The 20,557-nt window shown below is 46.7% G+C and overlaps 1 protein-coding gene across 13 annotated transcripts in view; it reads left to right on the top strand.

The window, feature by feature from the left end:
- The window catches only part of ACTR3B (actin related protein 3B), a 146,755-nt gene that overhangs the window by 70,826 nt on the left and 55,372 nt on the right, over window positions 1–20,557 (top strand). Inside the window, exon 13 of one of the 13 annotated variants that reach the window (XR_003795279.1) lies at window positions 176–5,657. The exons of the other annotated variants lie outside the window; for them this stretch is intronic. The gene's annotated coding sequence lies outside the window, so the exon portion shown is untranslated. Of the gene's footprint in view, window positions 1–175; window positions 5,658–20,557 lie in introns of those variants that run through there. 13 annotated transcript variants of the gene reach the window in all.

Consider the following 20,557-nt stretch of genomic DNA (forward strand, 5'->3'; position numbering starts at 1 on the left):
GGAGACCAACAAAAATTACTCAGGCCTGCTCACAAGTGAACTGTGGCTTAATACCAAGCAACTGCTTCCGATGTGCTTGTTATAGCAGAGAGATGAAAAACAAGTTCCAAGCTCAGATATATTTAGGAAACCTTGTGTTAAAGAAAGCACATTTCTTTTTTCTTTTTTTTTTTAGAAAGCATCTTTCTTTACTCAGTTGACGAGAATTTTTGATATGCCGGGATGCGTCGTATCCTTCTGAGCACAATGTAGTGCACTGCGTTCCGTGTCTACACCCTGGCCCCCGAAACAGGAACACCTCTCGGCACCAGTGGTCCAGAGGACAGAGTCTGGGGAATCCGTCCTACTGGGATCCCCCAGGGAGAGCCGCCTTCGGATCGGGTTGTCGGAGGAGGGCCCTCTCTCATCTTGCTGTTGGTAGACTGAGGGAAATTGAGGTTTCTACAAAGGATTTTTTTGTTTTTACTTTGGAATAATTACTTTTATTTTACTGTGAACTGAAGAGAAATGATAATTGTGCTTCTGATGGTCATCGGTGATAAAAAAAATTAAGGAAAATTGAAGTTACAGAAAGTATTTTGGTATTTTGCAGAAAGATTGTAATTAAGGAAATGGGCTGTTTGGCATTTCTTTCCGTAATTTTTCATTTCTTATGCTCTCATTCATCATCTGAGAGGATGCACGCGTTCAGTGTGTTACAGTCTGCAGGCTGCATTTATGCAGTTTTTCTGCAGGGACCTAATTCCTGTCCATTGGAGTTTGATTTCAAATATGAACAAAATCCCTGACAGGAAAAGATTGAGAGATGCCAGGGGTTCCTGCAGTGCTAACTGGGGTGGGGGTGGGGGATTGATAGTGTGCTGGTCACTGGGACAACAGTTTTTATTTTTTAGGGAAAACAGATTCCTTTTAACGAGTATGATAAAAAATAAGAACGATATGATGTTATGCTGACATCCTTTGTTCTTGAGTGAGAACCCCCAGTTTTCTTTAATCTCCAGTCACAATTGTGTGCTTTGGGGAATATTCTTTTTTTTTCGGGGGGGGTGGATATTCTTAAAGAGGAAAATAATTTTTATTCATTTTAATAGTTTTAGTGGGCATCCTATTTGTGGTTAGGGCAAAGAGTTTCTAAAGGTCATTTACTTTCAGACGTTTTTGGTTCAGAACTTTGGAGACTGTGGTCAGCCTTCCATCGCGTGGGCTCTGCCCGTTCGTTATCCAGGGGGGACTGTGATTGTACCCCTGCCCTGCCCTCTGGCTGTTTTTCATGGCAGCACCTCTTCTGGAGAATGTAGAGGAAAATTAAAGATGAAAACGGCTTTCCTTTTAGTTGTGGGAAAAATAATTGGTGGTAAAGAAGATAAAACTTTGTTGTATGGAAATAAATGAAGAACCACATAAGTAAGAGGCTGCTTACTTAGCGCTGGTGGAGCGCAGGGGTCCATCCAGGGGAAGGGGGCTCCGGGGCGCCCTGGTGGAGGCTATGGGCGCGGGGGACCTAGGGCGGCCAGCTTCCCCACGTGATTGGTTAGGGGAGCATGTTGGGTTTTCCCCAGTTGGTCCTGAGCTGGAAGTGGGGTCAGAAATTAGGGAAGCTGTCCGTTATTGATAGAGTCTTGGCTGTCTTGGGCTGGTTGCTGCTCGTGCGGTTTGGCTTCCAGGGCTGATGATGCTTGTCGATGAAAAATTAATCAGTCGATCTAAGAAAGAATTGGAAAATTTTATCTGAGCCAAATTTGAGGATGATAACCCGGGAAGAGCATCTCAGAAAGCTCTGAGAACTGTTCTGCCCTTTACAAGTTACGGCATAGTTATAGAAGCGTTTTCTTGAGACAGAGCAGAGCGTACATTAAATGATGTATTATCGACAGCCTGCGTAATCCAGATCTAAGTGCCATCGCGGCAGGTCACGTGACCCTTACGAGCTCAAGGAGGAACGTTCTCTTTTAAGGGGTTGTCTTGATGCTGGGAGAATGTGGCTCTTTTTGGTTGAGCAGGTATTTCTGCTGATGGGGGAGGTTTGATCGATGCGTAGTGCAGGTACACAGTGCACAGTGTGGGGAGAGAGGAGACCAAAGGGCAGAGAAGAGTTTTCATGTTTAAATTTTTCTTGTCTTGCCATAAAATATGAATTTTATTTCACACGCTGCCGGTTGTGGGTCCGAGGCAGGTTGTCACATGTGGTCTGGCTGCTGTCTGTTCATATATTTAGTCTCTCAATTGGAAAAATGAAATTTTGAGTGATGTGTGAATGATCCAGACTAGATTTTCTTTTAAGTTTTTTCTTTTTTTTTTTTTTTAAAGAATACATAAGCTTTATTTATTTAAATTTTTGGCTGGGCTGCTCGGCATGCGAGATCTTAGTTCCTCGACCAGGGATCGAACCCACGCCCCCTGCATTGGAAGCACAGAGTCTTAACCACTGGGCCTCCAGGGAAGTCCCATCTACATTTTTCCATTCCCCAAAGCACAAAAGCCCCAACCCTGAGTCTATGCTGCTGTGCTGCTGTCACTTTATTTCAATAAAACCTTTGAAGTATTTCTACCACCAAATACATTTTTCCTTAGAAGACTTCAAGTGATGGTGAAAAGAACCTCAGATGTAGCTGCTGTGCCAGTGTTCTGGTCCCTGCTCTGTTCCTGCTGTGCTGTGTGGTCCCCGTGAGTCCCTGGGCCTCCAGTGGCCTTGGCGTGGATATGATGAGGTCCCACGACTCTCTCTGGGGTGTTGTGATGATACAGTGAAGCCCTGGAAACAGTTGAGGAGACCTGTATCAGTTTCCCAGAGCTGCAGTAACAAAGTACCACAAACAGGGGGGCTTAAAGCAACAGAAATTCACTGTCTCACGGTCTGGAGGCCGGAAGTCCGAGATCAGGGTGTTGGCAGGGCCGTACTTGTGGCAGCAGAACTCTGGTCTCCATGGCCTGCTCCCTCTGTGCGCGTCTGGGTCCACCTTTTCCCTGTTTTTAAGGACACCTCAAAACTACTTATTTCCTGGGACTTCCCTGGTGGTGCAGTGGTTAAGACTCTACGCTCCCACTGTAGGGGGCACAGGTTCGATCCCTAGTTGGGGAACTAAGATCCTGCATGCCGCATGGCGTGGCCCAAAAAACTGAAAAACACAAAGCTCCTTATTTCCAAATAAGGTCACGTTCTGAGGTACTGTGGGTTAGGACTACGACATATGGCTTTGTGGGGAGGCCATTCAGTGCACAACGAGACCCCTGAACACACAGGCCTTGGGTTCCTTGGAGCTGATAGGTATCCACAGTGCTCCTGGGGTCTCAGTGGGCAGCTGTGAGCTTGGTACCCAATCAGTTTCCTCACCTGTAAGAGGAGTGTCGTGATGCATACCTCGTGTGGTTGGAAGGATTAAAAGAGGGAATACATGGAAAGGAAAGGGCTCAGCACAATTCCTGGAACAGAATAGCTGTTAGAAATGTAACCAGGGACTTCCCTGGTGGTCCAATGGTAAAGAATCTGCCTTACAATGCACGGGTCGCGGATTCGATCCCTGGTCAGGGAACTAAGATCCCACATGCTGCGGGGCAACTAAGGCCGCGCGCCACAACTACTGAGCTCGTGGGCCTCAGTGAGAGAGCCCACGTGCTGCAAACTACAGAGCCAAAGTGCCCTGGAGCCTGCGAGCCACAACCGGAGAAGAGAAAACCCGCACGCCAGAACTAGAGAGAAGCCTGCGCACCACGAGGAAAGACCCTGTTCGCCTCAATGAAGATCCTGCAAGCCGTGACTAAGACCCGACGCAGCCAAAAATAAATAAATAAATAATAAATAAATGTAAAAAAAAAAAAAAAGAAATTAACCAGGAACCCCTCGGTCTGCAGGAATGCAGGGATCTGCATGAGGAGAAAGGGAACAGCGTGTCTCTCACTAAGGGATTGGGTGTCCAGGTTCAGGGGAGAACCTGCTTCCTTCAGCCTGTGTTCTCAGCCAGTCTGACTTTTGCAGACATGGAAGGCCCAGCTCAGGGCTCGCTTTTCCTCGAAGCAGTTGGCAATCTTCCTGTGTTCCTTCGGCCCAAGGACTTACTGCTCCCCGACGCCCGCGGCTCTGTTCCTGAGGGCAGGGCCTCGCTGAGGCTCTTCTCTGCACGCTGGACTCCGCGTCTCATCACCAGGCCCCTCGCTGACTGGTGGCAGGACCCCTGTGCAAAAATTATTCAGAATTTCAGGACGGCAGGCGTAGGTCTTTCTGCCTAGGTGAGGAGTCCTGTGTGATCACAGGACTGTGTGGCTGTTTGTCCACGAAGCCACCAGAATTTCCCAGGAAGAGGCATTCAAAGGACCACTGACATGCCGGGAAGCAGAGGCACGCAGGAGGGAGAGGCGGCTGGATGTTGTGAGGACCGCCCACCTCGCAGGGGCCACCGCTGGAGGGGGAACCCCTCCCTGGAGGGAGAGGACGCTGCTGTTAACACCCCGACTTCCTCCCGGTCCTTCGTTAAGGATGCCTCTTATTACAAGGCTGTGTCCCTCCCGGAGGAGCAGGTGGTGAGACAGCTCAGGGATGGACCTGCCACGGGGGGGGGGGGGGCGGGCGTGGTATTTATTGATTCATGAGTCTTCTTATAAAGCAGAGGAGAAAAGAAACAGTTATGTGCCAGAAAACACATTTTGATTTCTTAAGGGCATCCATTAAACTTTTACACTTGAATAGTAAATTAGAGCAGCCGCAGGGCTGCCTGGAAGGGCCTTCTGCTTTTCCCACCCGCGCGTTGCTGTGGTGTCTTTGAGTTCAGGGTTTAGGGGGAAGCTTGAGCGTGGTGGCAGCCGTGTGGCTTGTGGCTCAGCCCTGGGACAGAACAAGGACACTCCTATTGGTGGAGCAGTTTGCTTCTCCACCTAATCTCCTTCTCCTTCTGGTCAAGCACAAACTGATTACCCAGTTTATTTAAACTTGTTGTTTGTGTCAGACAAGTAAGAAAGTGGAGAATTAAAAAATTTGCAGAAAGGTGTCATGAATATGCTCAGCATAGTTGGCAGGGCCCCCGGTGGGCATAGACTGTGGGTATCACTTCCAGAGGGAGTCTCTCCTTGAAATGAAGCAAGCACAGGATTGTAAGAACAACCGTGTCCACAGATTTCATGCTCGAGTTTTTATAAACTATTGATCAATTCAAACAACATCTATCTTTCACTTTCTCAAGCTTGCCCTTTTTTTCCCCCAAAGCGTATTCTATTAATAAATGTTAGAGGTTGGCCGAATTGAGGTTGTCCTTCAGAACTGATTATTCTCATTTTCCATTTGCAAAGCATGTAGTTTACCTGCAGATAGGATACATTGAAAACGAGATAAGTCATTTCAACAGAGTTAGGTTGGGAGGGGATTTTAAGAAATACCTGCATCAAAACTTGCTTCTGCTCTTGATACTTTCAAATTTAAATAACATTCAGCAGCAGAGAGCTTGAAGAAGAATACATAGGTTTAGTATAGAATTCCTGAGGGAATGAGCAGGGGCTTGCATACAAAATACAGCATCCCAGTGTTCCACTTTCCTATGTATCAGGGTTTTAGTTACAGACCACAGAATGCAAGTTCATTATTTATTTATATTAATTATTTTTTAATTGAAGTACAGTTGATTTACAATACTAGTTTCAGGTGTACAACACAGTGATTCAATATTTTTATAGAGTATACTCCACTTAAAATTATCATAAAATATGGGCTTCCCTGGTGGCGCAGTGGTTGAGAGTACACCTGCTGATGCAGGGGACACGGGTTCGTGCCCTGGTCCGGGAAGATCCCACATACTGCGGAGCGGCTGGGCCCGTGAGCCATGGCCGCTGAGCCTGCGCGTCCGGAGCCTGTGCTCCGCAACGGGAGAGACCGCAACAGTGAGAGGCCCAAGTACCGCAAAAAAAAAAAAAAAAAAAAAAAAAATTATAAAATAATGGCTGTACCAAGTTAGATTTTAAAAGAACGAGTGCTGGTGGCTTCAGAATACCCAGGAGGGCCAGAACACAATCATCAGGACAAATGCCTGGAAGCCAACCAGAAATGCAGAAGCACTGGCCCAGCCCACCATGTAGCTCCTGCCCTTGCTGCTACAGCCTGAAAAACACACAAGGCTGCAACCCTGTGCTGCGCCAGATGACTTCTCAGGATGGGGCTCCTCCTTCCCATTGCTGCCTCCTGCCTGGGCAGACCCTGGTCCCATGCGACACGCCAGCTGCAAGGCCATCTGGGAAAGGCCATCTGTGTCTGCCTGGGTGGACGCACCCTCTGGGGTAGACCTGTCATCTGGGGTAGACGTGTCCCCCTAGGTGGATGTCTCCTTCTGGGTAGACGTGTCCCCCAGGGTGGATGTTTCTTCCTGGGTGGATGTGTCCTCCTGGGTGGATGTCTCCTCCGGGGTAGACGCATGCCCCTAGGTGGATGCGTCCCCCTGGGTGGATGTGTCCCCCAGGGTGAATGTGTCCTCCTAGGTGGATGTGTCCCCCTGGGTGGATGTGTTCTCTGGGGTAGATGTGTCCCCCTGGGTGAACATGTCCCCCTGTGTGAATGTGTCATCCTGGGTGGACGTGTCCTCAGGGGTATACACATCCCCCTGGGTAGATGTGTCCTCCTGGGTGGACGTGTCCCCCTGGGTAGATGTGTCCTCCTGGGTGGACGTGTCCCCCTGGGTGGATGTGTCCTCCTGGGTGGATGTGTCCTCCGGGGTGAATGTGTCCCCCTGGGTGGACACGTCCCCCTGGGTGGATGTGTCCTGGGTGGGTGGCTCATGCTGCTGTGTCTGGGAGAAGGCAGTTGCAATGCCCAGTTCACTTCAGGCTTCCTCAGACTCCAGCTCTTTTTCTCCGTACATGTGTTACCAGTCTGATCTTAAATATGGTGATTTATTTCCTTCGTCGGTGCATCTGAACTCTGTCTCTGAAGCTGTTAAAATGAAAGCAAATTGAGTTCCTCTCCGGAAGCAGCACATATGTGGAAGAGGCTGAACTCAGGGACCAAAGAACTGAAAGAACAAGAGAAACGATTGTGTGGGAAGGACATGCTGGACCCTCTGTCCCCTTTGTCAGAAGATGCAAGGACATAGATTTGCTAGTTTCAAATTTGGTAAAGTTGTATTTTTAATAGGATCAAATTCTTTTAATCACTTTAGAAATGACAATGTTATCCAGTAACGAAGAACTGGGAGCAGAAGCTCCCCAGGTCAGCTGAAGACAGAGGCTCGATTTTACTATTAGATTGGAACATGAGATGTACTAAGGATAAGAGCAGGGAAGAAACAGAAAGGAAGAATTTAAACTGCTCTTGTAGTAGCTCTATGACTACTTCTTCAGGGTGAATAATGATTCCCATCAGGCAAGTAAGAAAATATTCCCATTTCATGAATCTAATTATCTACAAACAAGATTTCAGGGGTAGAGGAGGTTGGTTAAAAATACTTAGTGTAGGGACTTCCCTGGCGGTCCAGTGGTTAAGACTTCGCCTTCCAATGCAGGGGGTGCGGGCTTGATCCCTGGTCGGGGAGCTAAGATCCCACATGCCTCGGGGCCAAAACACCAAAACATAAAACATAAGCAATACTGTAACAAATTCAATAAAGATTTTAAAAACGGTCCACGTCAAAAAATCTTTAAAAAACCCCACAACTTAGTGTAGAAGCCTGTTTTCTTCCCCTTCATATCTTTATACGTCTAATGTAAGAGTGGAGCTTTTATTTGTAAATAAAAGGATCTACTTACTTTGACTCCTTGTGGAAAAAACAGTAGTAGTTATCACTAGTAGTTTCAATACATAAGGTTTTATTTTTTCCTGTAGGCAGGCCCTCCATGGCTGGCATCACGATTTCCCCGAGGGCCTCGGGGACATGCTCCTCCAAACGTTCTGGCCTGCAATCCCTAGACTGTGGCCCTGGTCCTCATAGCCCAAAGTAGTGGCTGGAGCGCCAGCTGACACACATGCTTTCCAGCCAGCAGGATGAAGAAAGTGGCTAGAAAGGGAGTGACTCCTCCCTCTTCAGGATAGTTCACGGAAGCACCATCCAGCACTTTCTTGAACTTGATTGCGTGGCAATAACCACCTGCCAGCGACGGTGGTAAATGGAGTCGTGTGGCTGGGGGACAGTGGGCTCAGCTAAAAATCAGTGTTCCATGACTAAAAAATAGGAGAGTGGATGTTGGGCATTGATGAGCAGTCTCTGTCACAGCTGAGCTGAAGGATCAGTTTTTATAGATTTCTTTTTAAAAAGGGCGGACTGATGCTTCAAGGACAATAGGGCCTCCTCTCCTGGCCTAAGTGCTTCAGAGCTGCCCCTGCCCCGAGATCCCACATGTGCTGACATCAATCTCCATTTCCCAAGAGTTGGGTTGGTCGCTTCAAGGAGCACCGACGGGGTTTTCAGGCCTCTTTTCTTTGATCTTAGCCTAAGGAAATAGGACACTTTCCCGGAAGATGCTCGTTGCTGGCTTTTAATTCCCCATGAACACAGATGATTCTGTCTTATTCGGCCCGTTGAGACTAGGAATGAGGTGATAGAAATAACAAGAAGAATCCTTCATTTTTATCTTATACTATCAGTCTCCTTCCTTATTCCCCTTCCCCTCTGCCTACTGTTTAAAGGAAATAAAACAAATTAAAACAAAGCGCCTGTGTGAGTCTCCCAGGGCTGCTGGCACAAACTATCACAAACTGGGTTGATTAAAGAACAGACATCTATTCTTTCCCAGTTCTGGAGGCTGGAAGTCCAAGGTCAAGGTGTTGGCAGGGCCAGGCTCCCTCTTCTGGCTTCTGGTGGTGGCCATCGTCCTTGGCCTTTCTTGGGTCGCAGCTGCATCACTCCAGCCTCTGTCTCTGCCACCCCATGGCCACCTGCCCTCTGGTGTCTGTCTTCACATGGCTTTCTCCTGCATCTCTTCTCCTTTTCTTTTTCTTTTTTTTTTTGGCTGAGCTGTGTGGCTTGTGAGATCTTAGTTCCCCAACCAGGGGTTGAACCCGGAGCCATGGCAAAGAAAGCACTGAGTCCTAACCACCGGACCACCAGGGAATTCCCTCTTCTCCCCTTCTTTTTTTTTTTTCTTTTTCTTTCTTTTTTATTGATGTATAGTTGACTTACAATATTATATAAGTTACAGGTGTACAATATAGGGATATACAATTTTTTTTATGAATCCCAAACTCTCTATCCCTCCCCCTGACCCTTCCCCCCAGTAACCATAAGTTCTCTGAGTCTGCGAGTCTGTTTCTGTTTTGTAAATAAGTTCGTTTGTATTATTATTTTTTTAGATTCTGCATATAAGTGATATCATATGATATGTCTATTTCTCTGTCTGACTTACGTCACTCAGTATGACAATCTCTAGGTCCATCCATGTTGCTGCCAATGGCATTATTTCATTCTTTTTAATGGCTGAGTAATATTCCATTGTATATATATATACACCACAACTTCTTTATCCATTCCTCTGTCGATGGACATTTAGGTTGCTTCCATGTCTTGGTTATTGTAAACAGCGCTGCAATGAACATTGGGGTGCATGTATCCTTTCAGACCATGTTTTTCTCTGGGTATATGTCCAGGAGTGGACAGGACTGCAGGATCATATGGTAGCTCTATTTTTAGTTTTTTAAGGAACCTCCATACTGTTCTCCACAGTGGCTGTACCAACTTACATTTCCACCAACAGTGTAGGAGGGCTCCCTTCTCTCCACACCCTCTCCAGCAGTTTGTTGTTTGTAGATTTTTTGATGATGGCCATTCTGACCGGTGTGAGGTGATACCTCATTGTAGTTTTGGTTTGCATGTCTCTAATAATTAGCGATGTTGACCATCTTTTCATGTGCCTCTTGGCCTTCTGTATGTCGTCTTTGGAGAAACGTCTGTTTAGGTCTTCTGCCCATTTTTTTCTTGGGTTGTTTGTTTTGGTGATATTAAGCCTCATGAGCTGTTTGTAAATTTTGGAGACTAATCCCTTGTTGGTCACATCATTTGAAAATATTTTCTCCCAATCTGTGGGTTGTCTTTTCCTTTTGTTTATGGTTTCCTTTGCTGTGCAAAAACTTTTGAGTTTAATTAAGTCCCATTCATTTATTTTTGCTTTTACTTCCATTACTTGGGAGATGGATCAAAAAAGGTATTGCTGCGATTTATGTCAGAGAGTGTTCTGCCTATGTTTTCCTCCAACAGTTTTATAGTGTCTGGTCTCACATTTAGGTCTTTAATCAGTTTTGAGTTTACTTGTGTGTATGGGGTTAAAGAATGTTCTAATTTCATTTTTTTATATGTAGCTGTGCAGTTTTCCAGCACCATCTGTAACTGAAGACATGAGAGATTCAGTTTCCTGTTGACCACATGAGAAATGAAGTCACTTATGTTACAGGGATGTGGGGAGAATCAAATAAGGGAACACGTAGAAGTGCTCTGTTGGCCGTCTGCACAATCACTGTTGTTATGATGGTGTCTAAAATTTTGCAGACGTCTGTGTAAAGGAGCATCATTCGTGGAGCATTTGTTGACCAAAATAGTGGGTGGTAAGATATGGCTGCTGTTCTAAACATTTGCAATTCTGATGCAGAGACAAGACATCCACATGACATCGTAAATAACACAAGGTCATGTGTAAGTGCTGGAGGATGCTAGGGGTCAGGCGCTCCAGTCAGCCTGGGCTGAGCATCTGTGGCGATCTGCAAGGGTGACCTAATCGTTCAGACCCAATGGGAGGGGTATCAGAGGACTCACCAGGAAGGCTGCGTGCACAGATTTGATCGAGAAGATTAGAACAGGATGGAGGAGTGGGTAATCAGTTTCTCTGAAATTCTAATTAGGGGCCGCAATTGGGATCTGTAGTTTTTTCTTCTGTGCCGTCTCGACAAAACCAATTAAGTCTTATTGCATCTATATGTCACCACGCGTACAGGCCATAAGCAGGAGAAGGCCTATTTAACTTGTTGCCTTTTGGCTTTTAATGGAACATCCATTTATTCCTGTGTATTAAGCTCTTAGTGCGTATTGGATATTACCTTCCATTTTTCCGTCAAATCCCTCTCCCACTTCCCCTTTCTCAGGCATCAGGGAGGAGTCTCTTGTGACTTTAAAAATGGTGAACGCGGGACCTCCAGGAAGTAGAGGAATGAACCAGGTGCTCACTAGACGTATGTTGGACCCTCCCAGAGCTTTCCGATTGAGTTATTAAATTCCTCAAGGTTTTAAAATTCTACAGTCAAGCATCAGCTTTATTAATTCCACAGTCTGTTAAGAAGTGGTCTCATTTACGAATATTACTCAGGCATAAAAAGAATGAAATAATGCCATTTGCAGCTCCATGGATGGACTTTCTGATTGAGTTATTAAATTCCTCAAGGTTTTAAAATTCTACAATCAAGCATCAACTTTATTAATTCCACAGTCTGTTAAGAAGTGGTCCCATTTAGGAATATTACTCAGCCATAAAAAAGAATGAAATAATGCCATTTGCAGCTCCATGGATGGACCTAGAGATGATTGTACTAAGTGAAGTAAGACAGAGAAAGACAAATATCATACAATGCCACTTATGTGTGGAATCTAAAATAAGACACAGATGAACTTATCTATGAAACAGAATCAGACTCACAGACATAGAGAACAGACTTGTGGTTGCCAAGTGGGAGAGGGGCTGGGGGAGGGATGGGGTGGGAGTTTGGCGTTAGCAGTTACAAACTATTATATAGAGAATGGATAAACAACAAGGTCCTACTGGAGAGCACAGGGAACTACATTCAATATCCTGTGATAAACCATAATGGAAAAGAATATAAAAATAGAATGTATATATATGTTTAACTGAATCACTTTGCTGTACAGCAGAAATTAGCAGAACATTGTAAATCAACTACACTTCAATAAAAAAAATAAACAAAGATGTCAGACCCAAAAGAAATGGTCCCATTGAGAACCTAATGGCGTAAGCCTTGTTCAAAGCGTACCCAAAGGCATTGGCAGATTAGATGAGCAGCCCTTTCTAAAACAGGGAAGGAAGAGTCATGGTACTTGTGATGGTTATTTTATGTGTCCACTTGGTTGGCCTCTGGTGCCCAGTTGTTTGGCCGAACACTAGTCTAGATGTTACCATGAAGGTGTTTTGTAGATGTGATTCACATCTACGATCAGCTGACATTAAAGAGATCACCCTCCCTGATGTGGTTGGGCTGCATCCCATCAACTGACGGCTTTACGAGCAAAAACTGAGGGTTTCTGGGGAAGAAGGAATTCTGCCGCAAGCCTGTTAACATAGACGTCCTGCCTGAGTTTCCAGCTAGCCTGGCTGCCCTGCAGATTTCAGACTCAAGACTGTAACACCAACTCTTTCCTGACGTCCTAAATGGTCAGCCAACACTCTTAAGTTTCAGATGCGCGAAGTCCCTCCAATCATGTGAGCCAGTTCCTTAAAATAACTCCCTCTCTGGCCCCTGCCCTCACGTCTATGCACGTCTCCTATTGGAGCCCCGACTGACACACCTGACCTCCAACCCCCTCTCTCGGGCTCAGGGCATCCTGGGAAATTGCCGGCAATGCTTTCCTCCCGAGCCCGGACCCGGCCTCAGAATCACCCAGAGGATACTAGAGAGGGAACCTGTTTGCTTTTGTAATTCTAGGAGACATTCTTCATGGATGTTGACTAATAAATCAGTAATTGCTCTCGTATTGAGCACCAGTTAATTAAGTTTTCAGCTAATGTTTGTGGGCTTCTGATGCCACAGTACTCTGTTTAACAGTAAGGGGTAAGAGATGGACAAGGTACAGAGCATGGAAAGATCTGGGCTGAGCTGGGAGCTCCTGGGGGCAGAGGCAAGGGAGTAGCCAGGGCAGGGAGGCATCACCAGTTCCCGTGACCTCCACCACCTGCTACCTTTGATAAACCGCAGATACGGGAGGGAGGCAAGGCGGGATGCATGATGGGCAGAGGGAGGGGACCGCGTAGGCACCTGTGAGCTTGAAGCCAGAGAAGCCTGGGTTCACAGCGTCAGAGGATGCGCCCACCCCATCCCCCTTTTTAATGCTAGTGATCGTCAAATGACCTCTTCGAGCCAACTGGATATTTCGTGACGGCAGTCACTGGGTGATGAGGGAGTCAAGTCTTTAAGCAGAAAGGACAGTGGGCCAAGGAGGGTGTAGAAAGCAGTGATCGCGTTGTGCTCTGGCGTGTGGGAGGCTGCGGAGGTTGGGGGGTCTGGCTGAAATAACAAACGATGCCTTTAATAAAGGAGGAGGAGCTTTGAAATGAATAGCAGCCCAAGATTGGAGATTAATTTTTTAACACGAAAAATGTAGCAAATCAATTCCGACCATTAGGAATTCGTGAAGACCTTCTAAGAAGAGCTCATTGCCAAAGGCAGATGAGGGAATTCGTGGTGGCTCTGAAGGCCTGGATACATGTGTCTCCAGGCATTAAGGGAATTGGCTTGCTTGCCTTTTGAACCCAAGTCGTCATCTTTGAAATATCTCAGGGAACGTGCAGAGAAAGTCAATCTGGGTGAGGAAGCTGCATTCCCACCCCCACTGTGCCCTCACCTGGCCCAGCCCAGCGGCTCTGATGGGGCATCTAGGGGCGTGTGGTAACGGGCTGGGTCTGCATCCATCTGATGCTCCTGGGATGTGCTGACCTCCTGGATGGTGGCTGCTGACCGCTGGCAGATGTGATGGGTCCGCTGCAAACGTGGACAGGAAGCAAAGGATTCGGTAGCCTTGGACACACGGGGAGCTCCTGGGACTGGAAAAAGTGAACAGTGGGTCTTGGATCATCACACATCACAAACCAGGAACATTCGGACCGTGGGCTGCTAGCTCCTGTGGGGTTTTGGATCTAAAGCACAAACTCATGAAAATTCCCCCTTAATCTTTCTTTTCCTTAGTAATTTATTTTTCATTTTTAAGTAATATTTTTTATTGAAGTATAGTTGATTTACAATGGTGTGTTAATTTCTGCTGTACAGCAAAGTGACTCAGCTGTACATATATATATATATATTCTTTTTCATATTCTTTTCCATGATGGTTTATCACAGGATATTGAACATAGTTCCCTGTGTTCTACAGTAGGGCCTTGTTGTTTATCCATACTACTTATAATAGTTTGCATCTGCTAATCCCAACCTCACACTCCATCCTTCCCCCAGCCTCCTCCCCCTTCCCCTTAATCTTAAGTTGTTCAAGCACACCGTTTAAACACGGGTAAAGGACCTTGGCCTCTAGCTTTGATGTCCTCAGACCCCTTCCTCTTCAGCACAAATCCTGCTTCAGCTCCTGGACCCCTGATACTGATGCTGGTCCCTCGTCACGGCCATCTCTGCCTGATTCACCTTCCTGTGGGTTTACTGCTCAACTCTTGAGCTGTATGTTAAATGCCTTGATGATTGCAGTCGTACTCTACTTTGTAAAATTCAATAATAAGTAGTAATGATGGCCATAGGTAGCATTTACAGTGTGTCAGGTCCAGACATGGATCCATTTAATCCTATTATAAGTGAGGACAGGCCCTGCATGTATTGAACGTTTGCTGTGTGCCAGACACTGAACCAGGCCATTCACCATAGTTTGATTATATCATCCTCAGATCTACCGAGGGCCTAGTGTGTTGTTTTTTAAAAATTGAAGTAAAGTTGATTTACAGTGTTTACAATGTTGTGCTAGTTTCAGGTGTACAGCAGAGTGATTCAGTTATACATATATATACACATATCAATTTTTTCAGATTCTTTTCCGTTATAGGTTATTACAAAATATTGAGTATAGTTCCCTGTGCTATACAGTAAGTCCTTGCTGTTTATCTATTTTATATATAGTAGTCTGTTAATCCCAAACTCCTAATTTATTCCTCCCCCCCTTTCCCCTTTGGGAACCGTAAGTGTGGGTCTATTTCTGTTTTGTATATAAGTTCACTTGTATCTTTTTTTTTAGATTCCACATCTGAGCGATATCATATGATATCTTTCTTTCTTTGTCTGGGCCTAGTGTTCTTATTCTCACGGGGGGCTGGGGGTGGGACCCCGTCAAGTAGGGAGCAAGTGGGGGAAGAGGAGGACTTAAATATACCAGGTCCTCGACCCGGAACCACAGACCGCCGGTCCCCAGGGACCTCCAGAACGGGAAGACCATGCATTGCTGTCGTGCGATCCCCTCAGTCTGAGGTACTTTGTTACGAGAGCCCTAGCAAACGAATACAGCATTCATGGTTCAGATGCTCAGAAACGCTGGTGCCTCCAAACCACCCCCAACGGCCTGTGTGCTGACTTTGACCACAGCAGCCTGTGATCCGTGGAGTCACATGCCAGGCTGCTTCGTAGAACCTTCCATGAACTTTCTCCTTGAATTGACCGGCGATCCTGGGGGTGGAGGGTTCTCAGTATCTGCCCGACTAGCGTGGAAAAGAGGGAGAAGACTAGGACTTTGCTTGAGCCCAGAACAGGTATCTTCCCTTGGATGCCATCTGATGCCTTTTATTAAAAATTTTTTTTGACTTTATTTTTTAATATAATTTTAAAGGGTACACTCCATTTACAGTAATTACAAAATATTGGCTCTATTCCCCGTGTTGTACAATACATCCTCGTAGCCTGTCTTTCACTCAGTAGTTTGCACGTCCCACTCCCCTATCCCTCTGTTGCCCTTCCCCCCCTTCCCTCTCCCCACTGGTAGCCACTAGTTTGTTCTCCATATCTGTGAGTCCTGCTGCTTTTTCTTTATATTCACTGGTCTGTTGTATTTTTTAGAGTCCACATATAAGTGATGTCATACAGTGTTTGTCTTTCTCTGTCTGACTTATTTCACGTAGCACAACACCAATAATAATAATAATAATAATGACATGGATTGGTTTAAGCACTTATACTCTGCCAGGCACGGTTCTAAATGCTTTCTGTGATCAGTTCCTCTAATTCTGACAAAACCTTGTGAATTGCTATTGTCATGGCCAAACAGAAGCATGAAGAGGCCCTTCCTGACTAGCATATACTTTAATAAACAACGTTGATTTTAGTTTTTTGCACCTGAAAGGCCTTAAAGATTAGTATTTGGTTTTTGTTTTCACTATTCAGATAAAATAATTCCGGCCCTCATCTCCAAAATTTGTGGGAGGTTTGGCATCTCATTGATATTTTGATGATTTTGTGGGCCGAGGGGGATATATACTCACATTTTTCCATGCATAGAAGTTGAAAATACTTATTTTAAAATTAGGGATGGTGATAGAAAGGAAGCTGGGTGGAGACAAATCAATTAAGAACTTGGAAAGCCAGCTCAAGTAATCTGCCGTATTCATATTCTTCAATACCTTGCCCCAGCAAAAACATAAGCTATGCTGTACGTAATGAGATACTGTTCACATTTGGATTAAGGGATGGGTTTGCCAGGAACCTGACTGGGGTGCTGATCTAGAATATATATTTAGACAATATTTAAGTAACTCAGAAACACAGTACCCGCTTCCCCGTATCCTGACATAATGAACAAAATGTAAATTATTAGCCCCATTCATGCGATAATAGACTCATAAAACAATTCATTGCCGTCCACTCCAAATAGGGTAAAATGTTATATGACGCTCAAGGCATTTAATGAATGTCTTATTTGGAATATAAAGAGGTATAATATGTTTACTAATAGAAAAGTCATTTCTTTCCACCTTTGCTAAATATACACTGGTCGAATGTTAAAGACTTGCTCTGAAGGGGCATCATAGTCCTAATTTTCTGGGCAGAACTTCATTTCTCTGTCTAGCTCTGTTTTACAGTGCACTGGGCTGGCCCCCAGCAGTGTCTGTGTTGATGTGCCCTCTTACCTCTCTTTCTGTACACCTTCCACATTCTGAGACCCCCCCGTTGCTATTCCTCACATACCTGGCTTCCTAAAGCTGCTTTTGTGACCCTGAAGATTGCCCCAGTCAGCTTTCAAATGGGGTCACCGGAAAAAAATACAGGACACCCAGTTAAATGGAAATTTCTGATAAACAACAAATAATTTTTTAGCATAACTATGTCCCATGCAATATTTGCAGCACATTCCAAACATTGTATGGGACAAACTTACACTAAAAAGTTATTCATTGTTTACCTTAAACTGTTACATTTGGCAACTTTCCTTGCCCTGGTAGACCTCAGTAGTGATTTTGAGTAATTTCTTGGTAGAAAGGTGTGTGTGTGTATGTGTGTTTGTGGTGGAAGTGTATAAATGACTGCTTGGTTGGGTAAGTTAATCTTTGGTTTATAATTTAACAACAAAATCATCTCTTAGTGAAAACAAGAATATGAATGGTAAGCCCACTGTACAGAATGCTGTCCTGTACACGACATCGCTGGACACTTTGACGGTGCTTGTGAGAGGCGTGTCTCTTTTCCTTTATCAGTGAGCACACAAGAAGGTCAAGTGCCTGTTCTGCACATCCTGCTTCTCCAAACCATAGGAAGCTTTCTTTTGGTGCAATCCACTCATGCCTTCCATTAATTAGTACATAACGGTGTTTAAAAGACCTGAGCTGAAAATCTGGAGGCCAAGATTTCAATCCTGGGTCCTCACTTATTAATTGTGTGAACCTCAGTGTATTTCTTTTTTTTTCTTTTTTTTGCGGTACGCGGGCCTCTCACTGTTGCGGCCTCTCCCGTTGCGGAGCACAGGCTCCGGACGCGCAGGCTCAGCGGCCATGGCTGACGGGCTCAGCCGCTTCGCGGCATGTGGGATCCTCCCGGACCGGGGCACGAACCCGCATCACCTGCATCGGCAGGCGGACTCTCAACCACTGCGCCACCAGGGAAGCCCCTCAGTGTATTTCTTAACCTCTGACCCTCAGTTTCCTGGTCCCCAAACGGAGGATGTAAATTGAGCTGTCGAGGTTGCCGGGAGGAGGAAAGCTGATAGGGATGCGAGAGAGTGAGATGGGCTGTCTCTGGGTACTTGGTCCTTCGCTCTCTTCCCTGCCTTTGCTTTCCGACTGCTTAGGTTTCCGGGGGTTGGGGGAGCGTCACCCGTCAAGATGTGTGATTCCGGATGCCCGCGGTCAGTCTAACCCTTGGAAGCAGGTTTCCAGGCCGCGTGTCCCATAGGCGGACGCCAGAGGGCGTCCTAGCACCGCCGTCCGCTCTGGTCCTGGGCGGCTCGCGGATTCTGGCTCGGGGCTGAGCGCCGAGTGTGCGGGGCCCGCGTGGCTGCAAAGTGCTGCGCTCACGATCCATCCTCAGAGGGCAGGTCCGAGCTGAAATCTGAGGGAAGGGAGGACAGATTACATGCATTAACGCTTCCAGGTTATTTAAAAACCTTATCACAGCACGGAGTGGTAATGAACCAAATGGGATTTGGGTGACAGAGAGCAAACTATTTTACGATTTTACCTTTGGTGACAGTGTGCCCCTAAAACCCTCTTGGCTCTTTGGAAACAAGAACTCAGAGCCATGGGCCAAGCCTGGGTCCAAGGGCCCCCCCTCTCCCTTCTGGCTGCACACCCAGCTTTCTCGATGTGCGGAATTCGCCCGGGAGGTGGACCCAGATGCCTGAACCCAGGAGGGCTGAGGTGACTGTCACCAAATCCTCGTGCTGGGGGGTCCAGGAGCCTCCCTGTCTCAGGGCTACAATTTTTTTTCTCTCTCTCTCTATCTCTCTCACCACCCCCACCCCCCTGTGACTCACCCACCAGAAGCCGCAACTCAGAGGGGGGCAAGGGGCTGCACCCCAACTGTAGGATTGACCCCGATGGTGAGAAAGGTCAGCTCAGCACAGGAGTTCGTACGCACGATGGCGATTCTGAATAAGGAAGAGGATAGAGGATCAGTACTCACTGCTTAAGAAGGCATGAAGGTGTGTCATCCATTTAAGAAAGCTTTTAGCTTAAAATGGATAAAATAAGGTTTTGGTGAATGAATAAATGGAACAAATTGAGTCATCTAGAAATTTTACGTAAGGGACTATAGCTGAGAAGTTGCTGTGTTGATTCGTAAAGACAAAGGTCCTCTGTACTTTGCCGGCTTTAATGGATAGTAAGGATGAAAACGTTTCCGCAGTGCCTCTGGGAGTGAGTGTTATCAGGGAGTGGGCACGGGTGGGTGCGTGGGGATGGAGAGATGGCAGGAGGGTCCCTCCCCTCCATCCGCCCGAGATGCTTCCCCCTCCTCTCCCTTCTCCATCCATCCCGTTTCTAACATCCGCTTTGCACTGTGGTGTGTGAGCCTGGATCATAGAAAGCCCATCCTTCACTTGCTACACCCAAGGTGCCCACCGCCGCACTGATGGGCTGGAGCTGCCTTACCGTCTCACCTTGAATGCGCAGGTGCCCAGAAGGAAATATTCAGCACCTTCTCGACCCTTGAGATTTTGTAGTCTTATTAGGAAAACTGTATACGTTAATATGCGATCGAGGTTAAGCCTCTGATCTATCTACAAATGCTGCAGGATTTCAGAGGAGAAATGAGAGTGAAAAGATGGTAGTTGGCTGGGCTTTCGCTGTCAGGTGAAATATTTTGGAGCGGAGCCCAGGTGGGGTGCTGGAGCTTGCATTATTCTCAGTTGGAGAGATTGGGGTGAGCCGTAGTGCACCCCACCAGCAGGATGATGTAGAGAAACGGCCTTCCTTTACATAAGGCAGTTTTTATCTGACGGAGAGCTGAGAACGCAAACACCGCTTCTCAGAGAACAGACCCGTGCGCCAAGGTATAGGACCGTGATCCCACCTGGCTGTTTCACTTGTCTTCATAGGAGTCTAAGACTGACCAGCAGATGTAACTGAAGTTCTTTCAGAAGAGCATCTAATCCACACCAGGCTTTAAATACGAAAACCAGAACATTTAGTGGGCTATATTCTGTGGACTTTTATGCCGTATACACATCTTAGGCACAGAGCTATGGCTTTTGAAATACATACAGCACTGCCTGATCTATGCCCTTGGGTCGTGCAGTCTTGTCCTTGGCGATCTGGAGAAATCGGAAGGTTCTTCATCACCAGCAGGCTGTGGTCAGCACTGGAGATAAGAGGTCTGCAGAGCTCCTTGAGGCCACAGGGGACACGTTGGACGGCGGGGATGGAGTAGTAGTTCTGTTGTCCTAAAGATAATAGAACTTGTTAGATGCCCTTTCTAGAGATGGTGTGCCTAGTAATGAGTGAGAGTTGGACTGATCCCTCAGGGAGCGTGGTGGATGCTGCGATACACCACATACATCCCCCCCCCCCCCGCCCCCAGTGATGAAGGTCTTAGCTCCAGCAGACACCTCTCAGCCGGCAGCCCCCATGGGGATGCCTGGGCTGCAGCCTCTCCAAGGTCACATCCATTTCATGGACCCCTGTTCTCCCGCCCACTCTCCCTCCAGTGACTCGCTGAAGTGGGGGGAGGGAGGTAACAGAGTCACTGCCCTCTGGCTTCAACTTGGATCAACTCTGAAGGGTGGTCCCTGGCTCACAGCCTCCACGCAGGGTCAGCTGAAGTCTTCTTTAGACAGCATCCGACTTGACCCCTCCCTCTTGACAGTGCTCCCCTCCCCTCCCCTTTCCTCCACTTCCCTTCCTTTCTCTCCCCTTCCCTCCCCACCCCCACCCCCATCCCCACCCCTATCCCCACCCCCATCCCCACCCC

Source organism: Monodon monoceros, unplaced genomic scaffold (genome assembly GCF_005190385.1).
Source record: "Monodon monoceros isolate NGI ecotype Baffin Bay Population unplaced genomic scaffold, NGI_Narwhal_1 Super_Scaffold_2, whole genome shotgun sequence".
In the NCBI taxonomy this organism is placed as follows: Eukaryota; Metazoa; Chordata; class Mammalia; order Artiodactyla; family Monodontidae; genus Monodon; species Monodon monoceros.